Source organism: Delphinus delphis, chromosome 15 (genome assembly GCF_949987515.2).
Source record: "Delphinus delphis chromosome 15, mDelDel1.2, whole genome shotgun sequence".
Taxonomy (NCBI): Eukaryota; Metazoa; Chordata; class Mammalia; order Artiodactyla; family Delphinidae; genus Delphinus; species Delphinus delphis.
The window spans coordinates 21,863,381-21,873,211 of record NC_082697.1 but is presented as its reverse complement, the minus strand read 5'-3'; the positions used below and the strand labels follow the sequence as shown (position 1 = coordinate 21,873,211).

Sequence of the window (9,831 nt, the reverse complement as noted above, 5' to 3'; positions counted from 1 at the left end):
TCAAGCAGCCCTCTCCCCCTCTGGCCTCAGTTTACCAACCATAAGAGCTACGCTTCATTGAGCACAACCTCAGTCACCCTCACCTTTGTCAGTTTTAACTTTCCCAGGAGTCCTCTGTGGCCATGTTCACTCCTGTATCATAGTTGAGGGGACCTGGGCTGGGGAAGTTGATGGACTTGTACAAGGTACGGTGGGTGGGCAACTAGTCTAGATTTGAACTCAGATCAGTCTGGCTTAAGGCCTTGCTCATTCCTGGTCTCCTGGATACTATATTGTACCCTGAGGTCTTTGCCTCCCATATTCTAGGGTTCCCCTTCCAGCTCCTTTCAGGAGAAGCCCAGGCTGGTACCATTTGGCCCGGCTGGGCCTTACTTTCCCACTTGTGATACGAGAGAACTTTCAGAGAAGGCAAGTAGAGGCAGATGGTGGCATTTAACGCTGGATTCAGGCTTACCTTCCCTGTGCCGTCATTCCAGGAAGACATGTGAAGAGCCAAGGGTGGGGCACCCAGCCCCAAAAGGGCAGCCCTGAAGCCTGGGTCGGGAGATGGTGGGAGTGGGGGGAGGGGTCAGAGAGCGGTGCTGGGAGGTTTTGTGGCTAAACCAGCACTTCCTCAATGTCCCCTCCTTTCTCTGCTGCACTCCCTGCCCCCTGTGTCCAGATGTACTCAGTCTCTTTATCTACTTGGAAGTGTGATTGCCACTAAATACCTGCTTCAGCCCCCTCCTAAGCAGGAGTATCTGGAACTTGCTGACTTCGGATGGGCTGCCTTAGTTATTTTTCTTCTTTCTGATGCACATTAAAATGAATGTATATCTATTTAGACAAATGTTGCTCTTTTCCGCACCGTCCTTCCTGCTTCAGTCCCCACTTTGGGAAACTCAGGTCAAGGCCAGGGTCTAAGGTCCGGTTCTTGTCAGGTGACTCCCTTCTCTGTGCCTCAGTTTCTTCATCTGTAAAATGGGGATAATCGTTGGCCCGCCCAGCCCAGTTGGTTGGTAGGAATAGATCCTAAAATTGACCTGAACCGCTTAGCCTGGCACCTGGCAAGAAGTGAGCGCTCCGTCAGTGCTGCTGTTGATTATTACTAATAATTTCGGGAGAGGTAGATTTGGGGTAAATGGGGTGGGTGGGCTGGGGGGGAGTTAGGGAGGGCATTTTGGCTTGAGGGCTGATGGGTGCCCCCAAGGGTAGGGAGCGCTCTCAGGGCGGGGTGGGGGCGGGGCTTCTGGGCCCGGTGCCTCCGCCCCCCATTCCCCGGCCCGCCGGGACCCTTGGCGTGGGGAGGTCGCGCACGAGTCTCTCCCAGGTCACTGGCGGGGAACTGTCCCGGCGCGCTTCCTCCTTCCTCCTCCTCCCGGCGGCTTGCCGGGCCCCTCCTCCCTGCTCGCGCGCTCCCTCCCTCCTCTTCCCCTCCCCAGGCCGCCGCCGCCTCCTCCTCCTCCTCCTCCCTTTCTCTCTCGATCTGTCTCTCCCGGCCCGGAATCCATTCCGGCCTGGGAGCCGGAGCGGCCAGGCCGCCGTGTGCCCGAACCCCTGGCCGTCCGGCGGTCGGTCCTCCGGTGCGTCTGTCTGCCGGTGTGTGCGCCTGCCCGCCGGCCCAGGTGAGCGCCCCCCGGCCCTCCGCCGGCCCCCAGTCCCGGCCCGCGTGAGGGAGCCCCCGCCCGGGGACCACCCTGGCGTCGGATCGCCGGGCCGCGGGGGCTCCTGGCCCCCCCTCCAACCCCCACCCCCCCGGGCTGAGCAGCGATCCGGGAGCGCAGGGCGGGCGCACCGGGACTTGTCTGGCGCGGCCTTTTGTTGTGATGCCGCCGGGGGAGGGGGCTGGGTGGTGGGGGCGTAGAGGTCCGGTCCGCGCGGGGACCCCGTCCGGCTCACCGTCCCTCTACGGGCCCCCTGAGAGCAAGCAGCGAGCCGGGCCTGAGCCCCCGGGCCAGGTCTAGGCCAAATCTGAAATCTGAGCCAGTCGGCGCCGCCTCTGGCCGCGGCTGCCCGGCCTGGCGCCCCCAGCCCTGGATGGGGGGGTGGAGAGGGGGCGGACAGGGTGGGCCTGGGGGCGCCGGGTTGGGGGTGCCGGGCCGGGGCACCAGGATCTCCCTGTCCTCGTGGGGCCTCGGGTAGGGCCTGGTGCTGCCGGCCCGGAAGGGACTGGCCAAACTGCTTGGTCCCTGCTGCCCACAGCCCCCAGCCTCGCCTCTCGACAGGCCCAGCCGCCTGTCTGCTCAGAAGTTGGCAAAAGTTTGGGGATTTCGCCACCAGGCTGGGTCCATTTGTCCGCCTGGGCTGGGCTTGGTGGTGGGTTTGAGTCCCGACAGGGACCACCACTTACTGGCCCTCCTGTGTGTCCTCAAACAGCTGCCTGCCCTCTCTGAGCTAGGGGTCCTCATCAGGCCCCGCTGCGGGCCTGGCTGGGCTTACTGGGCTGGTGGAAGCTTGGGGTGAACAGAAGGGGGTCACCTGTGGGGTAGCAGTTCGGCCTCTGGGGCCTTCAGGCAGACTTGAGAGTGGACGGAGCTCGTGCGTGGCCCTGGGTAAAGATTCCCGGGCTTCAGGGACTCTGTCCAATTGGGACAGTGCTCTCTGGGTCACCTGGGGTGAGTCCAGGCCCAGCCATAGTGCAGCTGAGACCAGACGATTTCAAGAATGGACCAGGCTGGTTCTGTTGCTGACCCTCATCTTGGCCTCCTGGCTGGGGAGACAAGACCTAGGCTTCTCGTCTCACTGGGTGACCTGGGCCAAGGGACTACCCCTCTGAGTCCACATGTGTGCAGTGGGGATCCTCAGGGGAAGACTGTAGGCACTTCTGCGGGGAGGGGCTTAGCATGTGGTAGGTGTTCAATAAATGAGCACTTCACTGGATGAATTGCCTAAAAAAGATGGGTGGGAGGTGAGATGGCTGGTCCTAGGGGGGTGGATTGGTGCCCCCAAAGCCACCTCCTAACCCTTGAGAAAGAAACAGCCCCGGCACAGTCTTGCCACCCAGCAGCTGTGTGACCTGAGACAACTCACTACTCCCTCTGGCCTCAGTTTTGTTAAGTATAAAATGGGCCCATGATAATGATAGCTGCTAACATCTACTGAGCACCTCCTATGAGGCAGGGACTCTTGTGTATCTCCATTTTGCTGGTGAAGAAACTGAGGCTCAGAGAGGGGAAGTGACTTGACCAAGCCACACAGTTTGAAGCTGCAATGAGAGCCTAGACCTCAGAGTCCCTGGTCTGGCTGCCCTTGCACCCTTCCAGTGGTGGGGGAACTGGGGTTTCCCATTATGGGACCAGGCACGAGACAGTGTTGGAAAAGACTCTACTGATGAGTGAGTGAGTGGGTGGAAGCCACGAGGCCCTTTTGGTGGTGTGGTGATGTGGTCTTTCCACCCAGGGGAATGATTTACAGTGTGTCACCTCTTTCAGCTGACTGCCTGCCTAGGCCCTCCTGTGCGGCTCCCGGGCCTTTGCTGGTGTCCCTGCTGGGAGTGCCCTTTCCTCTAAGAGCTGCTTGTCTACTCTTGCTCTTTAAGGCTTAGCTTAAGGCTCACCTCTCCCAGGAAGGCCCCCCAGCTCTCTCCTCTCCTCCCCTCGCTTCTTCCCAGAGCGTGGAGTATCCCCAGCTCATAGCTAGTTCCTGCTTTGGCTTCTTCCCTGATTGTGACCTGGGGTTGGCGGGGTGGGGAGGGGGGCTTGTCTAGCTCCCCCAAAGCCCCAGGAGCCAGGGAGGAGATGGCTCAGTGGCCTGTTGACAGACCGCCCATCCCTGGTCCTCAACTGACCCCGTTTCCCCAAACCTGCCGAGATACAAGCATCCATGGCCCTGTATTGAGCGCCTACAATGTTCTAGGAGCTTTGAACTTGGGCTGAGCAGTGTGGCGATGGGTTAGCAGTGGGAGCTGTAGGAGGCCTCAGGAGGCTTCCAGGAGGTGGTGACAGGAGGGGGCAGCAGTTCCCTCAACAAAGAAGGGGCAGAGCGCTATTTCTTCCCTTCAGCTCAGACGCGCCCCAGGGCCCCTGGAGTTGTGAGGAGTGGTCAGCCTGGGTGGGTCCTTGCTGGGGAATTGTGAACAGGTCCCTGGCTGCCCAGAAATTTAAGTCTAGAGGGTGAGCCAAGTAGCAAACAGGTTGCCAAATAAATTAATATATAATCACAGATGTGATAAGGGCTCAGAGGGAGAGGCGTGGGGTGCAGAGGAATCTCGAAGGAAGCGTGGAGGAGTTGGCCAGGCGTGGAGCTAGGGGTAGGGCTTACCAGGCAGAGGGAACTCCAAATGTCCTGAGGTGGGGAAGCGTGTGCTGTTATGGAGAAACAATGAGAAAGCCTGTGAGTCTGGAGCATAGAAAATTAAGGGGAGTGGGTGAGAGGTGAGTGAGGGGGTGTTGTCAGCAGGACTGGGCCATGTGGGGCCATGTAGGCCTTGAGGAGGAGCTTGGCCTTCATCTTCCCACAGGGGGCTGATTGGTGTCCCCGGGGTTAACAGCCCCATGTTGGAGACCAGGGGTGCAGAGGTGACCAAGGCACCTGGTGGAAAATGATCTGTGGGCTGGACTCCAGGTATTCTGTGAGGGCCTAGATCAGATATCAAGAGGAGGAGGCATTTGAGGCTGGGCTTTGAAAGTAGCGTAGGAGTTCGGTAGCAGGAAGGCAGGAGAGGGTGAGAGCCAGGGGTTGGGGCAGTGCCATGCAGGGTGGCTGGAGGCTGGGAGTGAGGTGGGGAGCAGGGAGGGGTCGGCTGGGGAGATGGAGACAAAGGTAGGGTAAGGGCTCAGGACTCAGACAGGCTTGCGTTCAAGTTCTGACCGTGCCCTCCCGCTGTGTGTCTTTGGGTCATTCATTCTATCTTTCTGAGACTTAGCTTCTTTGTATTGAAAATGGGAACAGTAAATATCTTCCTATCAGGTGAGGGTTAAAGGAGGGCCGTATGCCCAGTGCCTGGAGCCACCAGGTGCTCAGGAAATGGGACCTGCCTTGTATGGTGTGACACTGGGCGGGTCAGTTCATCCAATAGGTCTGGCCTCCCCAGCTGTCCGGTGAAGGCTTTGAGTGGATGATTCCCACTGATTCTGAAGGTGCTGGTCTAGGAAAGGATGCTGGCGGCCAAGGCCACCCGTATACTGGGTGACTTGAGTCCTGCTTTGCCCTCTGTGTGTGAGGAGGCTGAGCTGGGAGAGGTCTGCTGGTGTAGCCCATCCCAACGTCTTGAAAGCTTGCCTTTGGTGAGATTAGCCCCATTTTCCACATGTAAATTCTAAGACTCAGAGGGGAAGACACTTGTTAGGGTCTCCCAGTTGCCAAGTGACAGGGCCGCACCTAGGCTGTGGGGCTCTGGGCTCCTATTCCGGGGCTGGGCCTCCCGTGTCTCTGCAGGGCTTACAGCCCCTTCAAAGGCCTCCACCCCACTGCCCTGGGCTTTTTGACCGGAGCCTCATTTCCTGCCTGAGCTGTGTGGCCCCCGAGCCTCTATCTCCCTTTGGGTTCCCCCAGCCCTTTACTTTCCCTCCATTGCTCCTACCACCTTATCTCCATGGTAAACCACTCTGGTTTCCACTCGAGCCCCTAGAGGGGTGGGGGCCCCTTCCTTTGGGGGCATCTCAGTTTCCTCATCTATGAAGTGGGGTAGTATGAGTCATGGCTCCCAGGATGTCCCAAGGGGACTGAAGTAAAGCGTTTAGCACACATTAGCTCGATAGATAGGGGTGGGGAACAGCCAGACACCTGCTCGAGGCCATTGTTTTCTGGCAGCTGACACCCCCTTCCTGTGACTCAGTTTGTGAAGCTGTAAAATGGGCATGGAGGTTGCACTTAGTACGGCCAAAAGGAGGATGGCGTGAAGCTGTACCTTAGGCTCTCACCTGGTAGCTGGCTCTGCATCACTGTTCCTGGGGTGGATGACCCAGTAGGTACCTCCGCTGTGTTCAAGGCCCTGTTCCCAGCTGTCTGTCCAAAGGCAAATCACTCAGCCTCCCTGAACCTCAGCTTCTGCACACCTCCCTTGTGAGGATTAAATCAGAGAATGTCTCCCAGCAGCTTGAAACTATTGGATGCCCAGTAAATGTTACGTCTTTCTTTCCCCCTTCCCGTCCCTTGCGGGGACTCAGACATTACCCAGTCTAGGGATGGCCCAGGGTTAGGGTTAGGGTTAGGGTTAAGGTTAGGGCTCGGGTTAGGGTTAAGCCTAACCCAGACCAAGATTGCTGTGTTGAAAAACCTTCTGAGGTCCATTCTTGGCTTCATGGGAAAGAGTGCTGTGATAGATTAGTAATGTCTGCCCCAGACAGAGGATTAGACATCACTGTATGTGTGCCATGAGTTTGTCATTCCTGATCTATTCTGACCCTCTCTTTTCACAGATGGGGGAACTGAGGCCAGAAAGACCCAGGACATATTGTCCAAGCAGGGAGAAAAATGCAGATCTCCTATTTTTGTGTTATGCGGGCCTCTCACTGTTGTGGCCTCTCCCGTTGCGGAGCACAGGCTCCGGACGCACAGGCTCAGCGGCCATGGCTCACGGGCCTAGTCACTCCGCGGCATGTGGGATCTTCCCGGACCGGGGCACGAACCCGCGTCCCCTGCATCGGCAGGCGGATTCTCAACCACTGCGCCACCAGGGAAGCCCCATCTCCTATCTTTTCATCCAGGGCTCGCCCCACCCAGCCAGCCTGTTCCTTCCCACAATACAATGCAGGGGATGGGGGACTGAGTCAAGGAGTAGATGATTGGGGAAGATCCCAGAGGTGGAAGCCAGAACCCTGATTTCCCCACCCCTTTCTGTGGGACCTTGAGCAAGTGACTGCCCCTCCAACCTGAACCCCAGTACCTCCCCTCCTCTTGAAACTACCCAGAGAAGTTCCAGTATAAAATGAGAAGCGAGAGAGGAGAAGAAGCTAGGTGATCTTGCCCGGGTCCTTTTCTCCTCTGGTCCTCAGTTTCTTCATCTGTCCGGCATGGGATCTTCCCTCCTGAGGCTCTGCGACAGGGATCTTAGCCGGGGTTCTCCAGGGGCTGGCCTGGCTGAGTCCTCTTCGATGCCGCGTGAGCCTGGCGATGTCAGCGGGGCTGTGGGGGGCTGTTGAGAGACTGTGGGGATGGGTCCTTGGAGTCCTCAGACCTGCTGGGCTGTGAGGCCGGCACAGGTGGTCTCCCGGCGGGGGGATGGAAGTTGGGGTTAGTGTGGTGTCGGGAAGCTCAGCCTCCCTGTCAAGGTCTGATTATCTTTTCTCCCGCTGCTTTATCCAAATTTGTGGCCTTGACTTTTACTCTGTCTGATGTCGATGTCCTCACTTGTGCCCTCTCCGGCCAGGTCATAGCAAGGTGACTTATTCCATTCTTTGTCCTATCCCTGGGGTGGATGGAATTTTTGTTTCTATTACACAGAAGAGGGAAATGAGGCTAGAGAGGCCAAGGGCTGGGGCCGCAATCACCCAGCGGAGTGAGATGTGAGCCCAGACTTCTGGCTTCTGGTTGATGTGAGGCATCGGAGTCCCCCTGGGTGTGCGCTCAGCTTGGCTGGGCTCTTTCCCTGGGTCGAGGGTGGATGTGCTGCTGGGCGGGCAGGTGATCCTGACTTTCTGGGCTTCCAGCTCTGGCTGGTGGAGCTACACTCAGATCTGGAGGACTGGGATCTTGCTGGGATCCCCAGCTTCCAGGATTGGCCCATAATGGGCGCTCCATGGTTGCTCATGGACTAAAGGGAGTGGAAGTAGCCAGACCTTTGGAGCGAACTGGTTCTGGTTCGAGTCCTGGCTCTGCCACTTGTTCGCTATGTGTGATTGTGGGAAAATGGTTGCTCTGAGCCTGAGTCTCCCCATCCCTGATGTGGGGACAGCAATGCCAGTACAGCTTTGACAAGGTGGCGTGAGGGTCAGGTGAGCGAATTTGTGTCTGCTCCGACGCAGGGCCCCCGCACAGTAAGTGTTTACGATTTCTGAGTGTCTGTGATTATGAAGGTAGTTCCCTGACGAGGCGGGAATTCTGGGTCTCTGCAGGTCAATTGATCCAGGAACGCTAGGGCTGAGACTGGACGCCTGTGTTCAGGCTAGTCCTATGGGGTGGGGCTGGTGGGGAGGTTAACTAGAGACAGACAAGTTTGGTGGCTGGACCTACTGGAAGCCCGCATCTCCAGCCAGCCTCCCTGAGCCCACCTCCCGCCTCAGCCCTTGCCCTCCTGTGGCTTGTCAAGGCCTCCCAGTGCCCTGAGCCCTGGCATCAAGGCCCCCTCACTGAATGGGTCCATCTCTCTGAAGGTGGCTGCCCTTTGAGCACTGGGTGCTTTGCGCCTTTGCCCACGTGGCCTGGAGGCAGGGGCTGTTACTGCTCTTGTGGTTTGGGGACGGTCCCCAGCAAGGGCCCCTGGGGGTGCTGGTGGTCTGGGCTGAGCTCTTTCCTCTGCTTCACCCTGTCACCTCCCACACTTCCCTTTCACTCAGGTGACCCTTTAGCCTTTCTGAACCATCAGCTGCCTTCCTGCTGGCCCTGGGTTTTCCAGCATCCATGCTTTACCCTGTGGGTCCTGCTGCCTGGTGTGCCCTCCCTCTCCACACCCATCATGGCTAAGATGCCTCTGCCTCCGGAAAGCTTTTGTTGACCATCCTCTCTGCCCCAGCCCAAGTCCATGCTTTCACGCTCCCCTCTTCTGCACCTGCCTTGCCCATTCTCTGCCCTCCCTCACGGCTGTAGCACATTCTGCCTTAGATGGCGAGTCATAGGATTCTTTTTGCCTCTAAGGGAGTACGGTGATAGTGATCACTCCCAAGGGTGCCACACTTTACAGTTTACAAAGCACTTTCCTCAATCACCTCTGGCCATCCCCAGCAGGGCTGGGAGGGAGACAGACCATCATAAAAATCTTCATTTGGGGAATTCCCTGGCGGTCCAGTGGTTAGGACTCTGTGCCTCCATTGCAGGGGGTGCGGGTTCGATCCCTGGTCGGGGAACTAAGATCCCGTAAGCCACGCAGCATGGCAAAAAAAACCCACTTCATTTGGCAGATGAAGAAACTGAGGCCTCAAGGCAGGGTTATGCCAGACACTACTCTCTCTGCTTGGGCAGGTGGAACTGAACCACCCTCCCCGCATAAGCCCTTAGTCCTTCCAGTGAGGAACTCCTCTTTCAGAGCCCTGTGGAAGCCTCAACTTATTATCAAAAGGAAGATCCGGAAGTTCAGAGAGGTGAAGTGATTTGTCTGAGGTCACACAGCCTGGAAAGCTGGCAGAGCTGGGAGGGTTCTGTCTAGGAATTAGAGAAGAAGCAGGTTGGGCCCCCCTTCCCACCCCTTCGGAGTGGAGAGTCAGATACCACCCGGATCCTGAAGGAACAGTGAGCCCAGTGGCCCAGCCCTGAGGATTCCTTCCATCGTCATCTGTTCCTTGAGCACATAGTTGAGCCCTTGCCCAGTGCCAGGCGAATGGCTGTGTCTGGTCCCCACAGCATCCCTGCGAGGCAGCAGTTCTGGCCCCATTTTACCAAAGAGGAAACTGAGGCTCAGAGGAGCAAAAAGGCTTGCCGAAGCCACCCAGTGCATGGATTTGGACCCAGGACCTCCTCAGCACCGTAGGCCTGCCCTGCCTCCTCTGGACTGAGCCGCACTCTGCCTCCTGCCTGACCCCTGACCCCTCCTCCAGCCCCTCCCTGCCGCTCCTCTCTGGGCAGTGTGAAGGCCAGGAGCCTCCTCTGGGAAGCCACCCCGCCCCTAGCCCCACGGGTTTCTCCTCTACCTCCATATTAGCTGTGTGACTTTGGTGAGTCAGCTCACCTCTCTCTGCCTCAGTTTCCCCATTTGAAAAACAGGCCCGATGGCAGTATCCACATCACAGACTTGTTCTAAGGATCGAGTGTGGCACTATG

The 9,831-nt window shown here is 58.0% G+C and overlaps 1 protein-coding gene across 3 annotated transcripts in view; it reads left to right on the top strand.

Moving 5' to 3' along the window:
- The first annotated feature begins 1,465 nt into the window (after positions 1-1,465).
- Positions 1,466-9,831, top strand: part of SRC (SRC proto-oncogene, non-receptor tyrosine kinase) — a 55,848-nt gene continuing 47,482 nt past the window's right edge. For all 3 annotated transcript variants that reach the window (XM_060030815.1, XM_060030813.1, XM_060030816.1), the window contains exon 1: positions 1,466-1,604. The gene's annotated coding sequence lies outside the window, so the exon portion shown is untranslated. The remainder of the gene's footprint in view (positions 1,605-9,831) is intronic.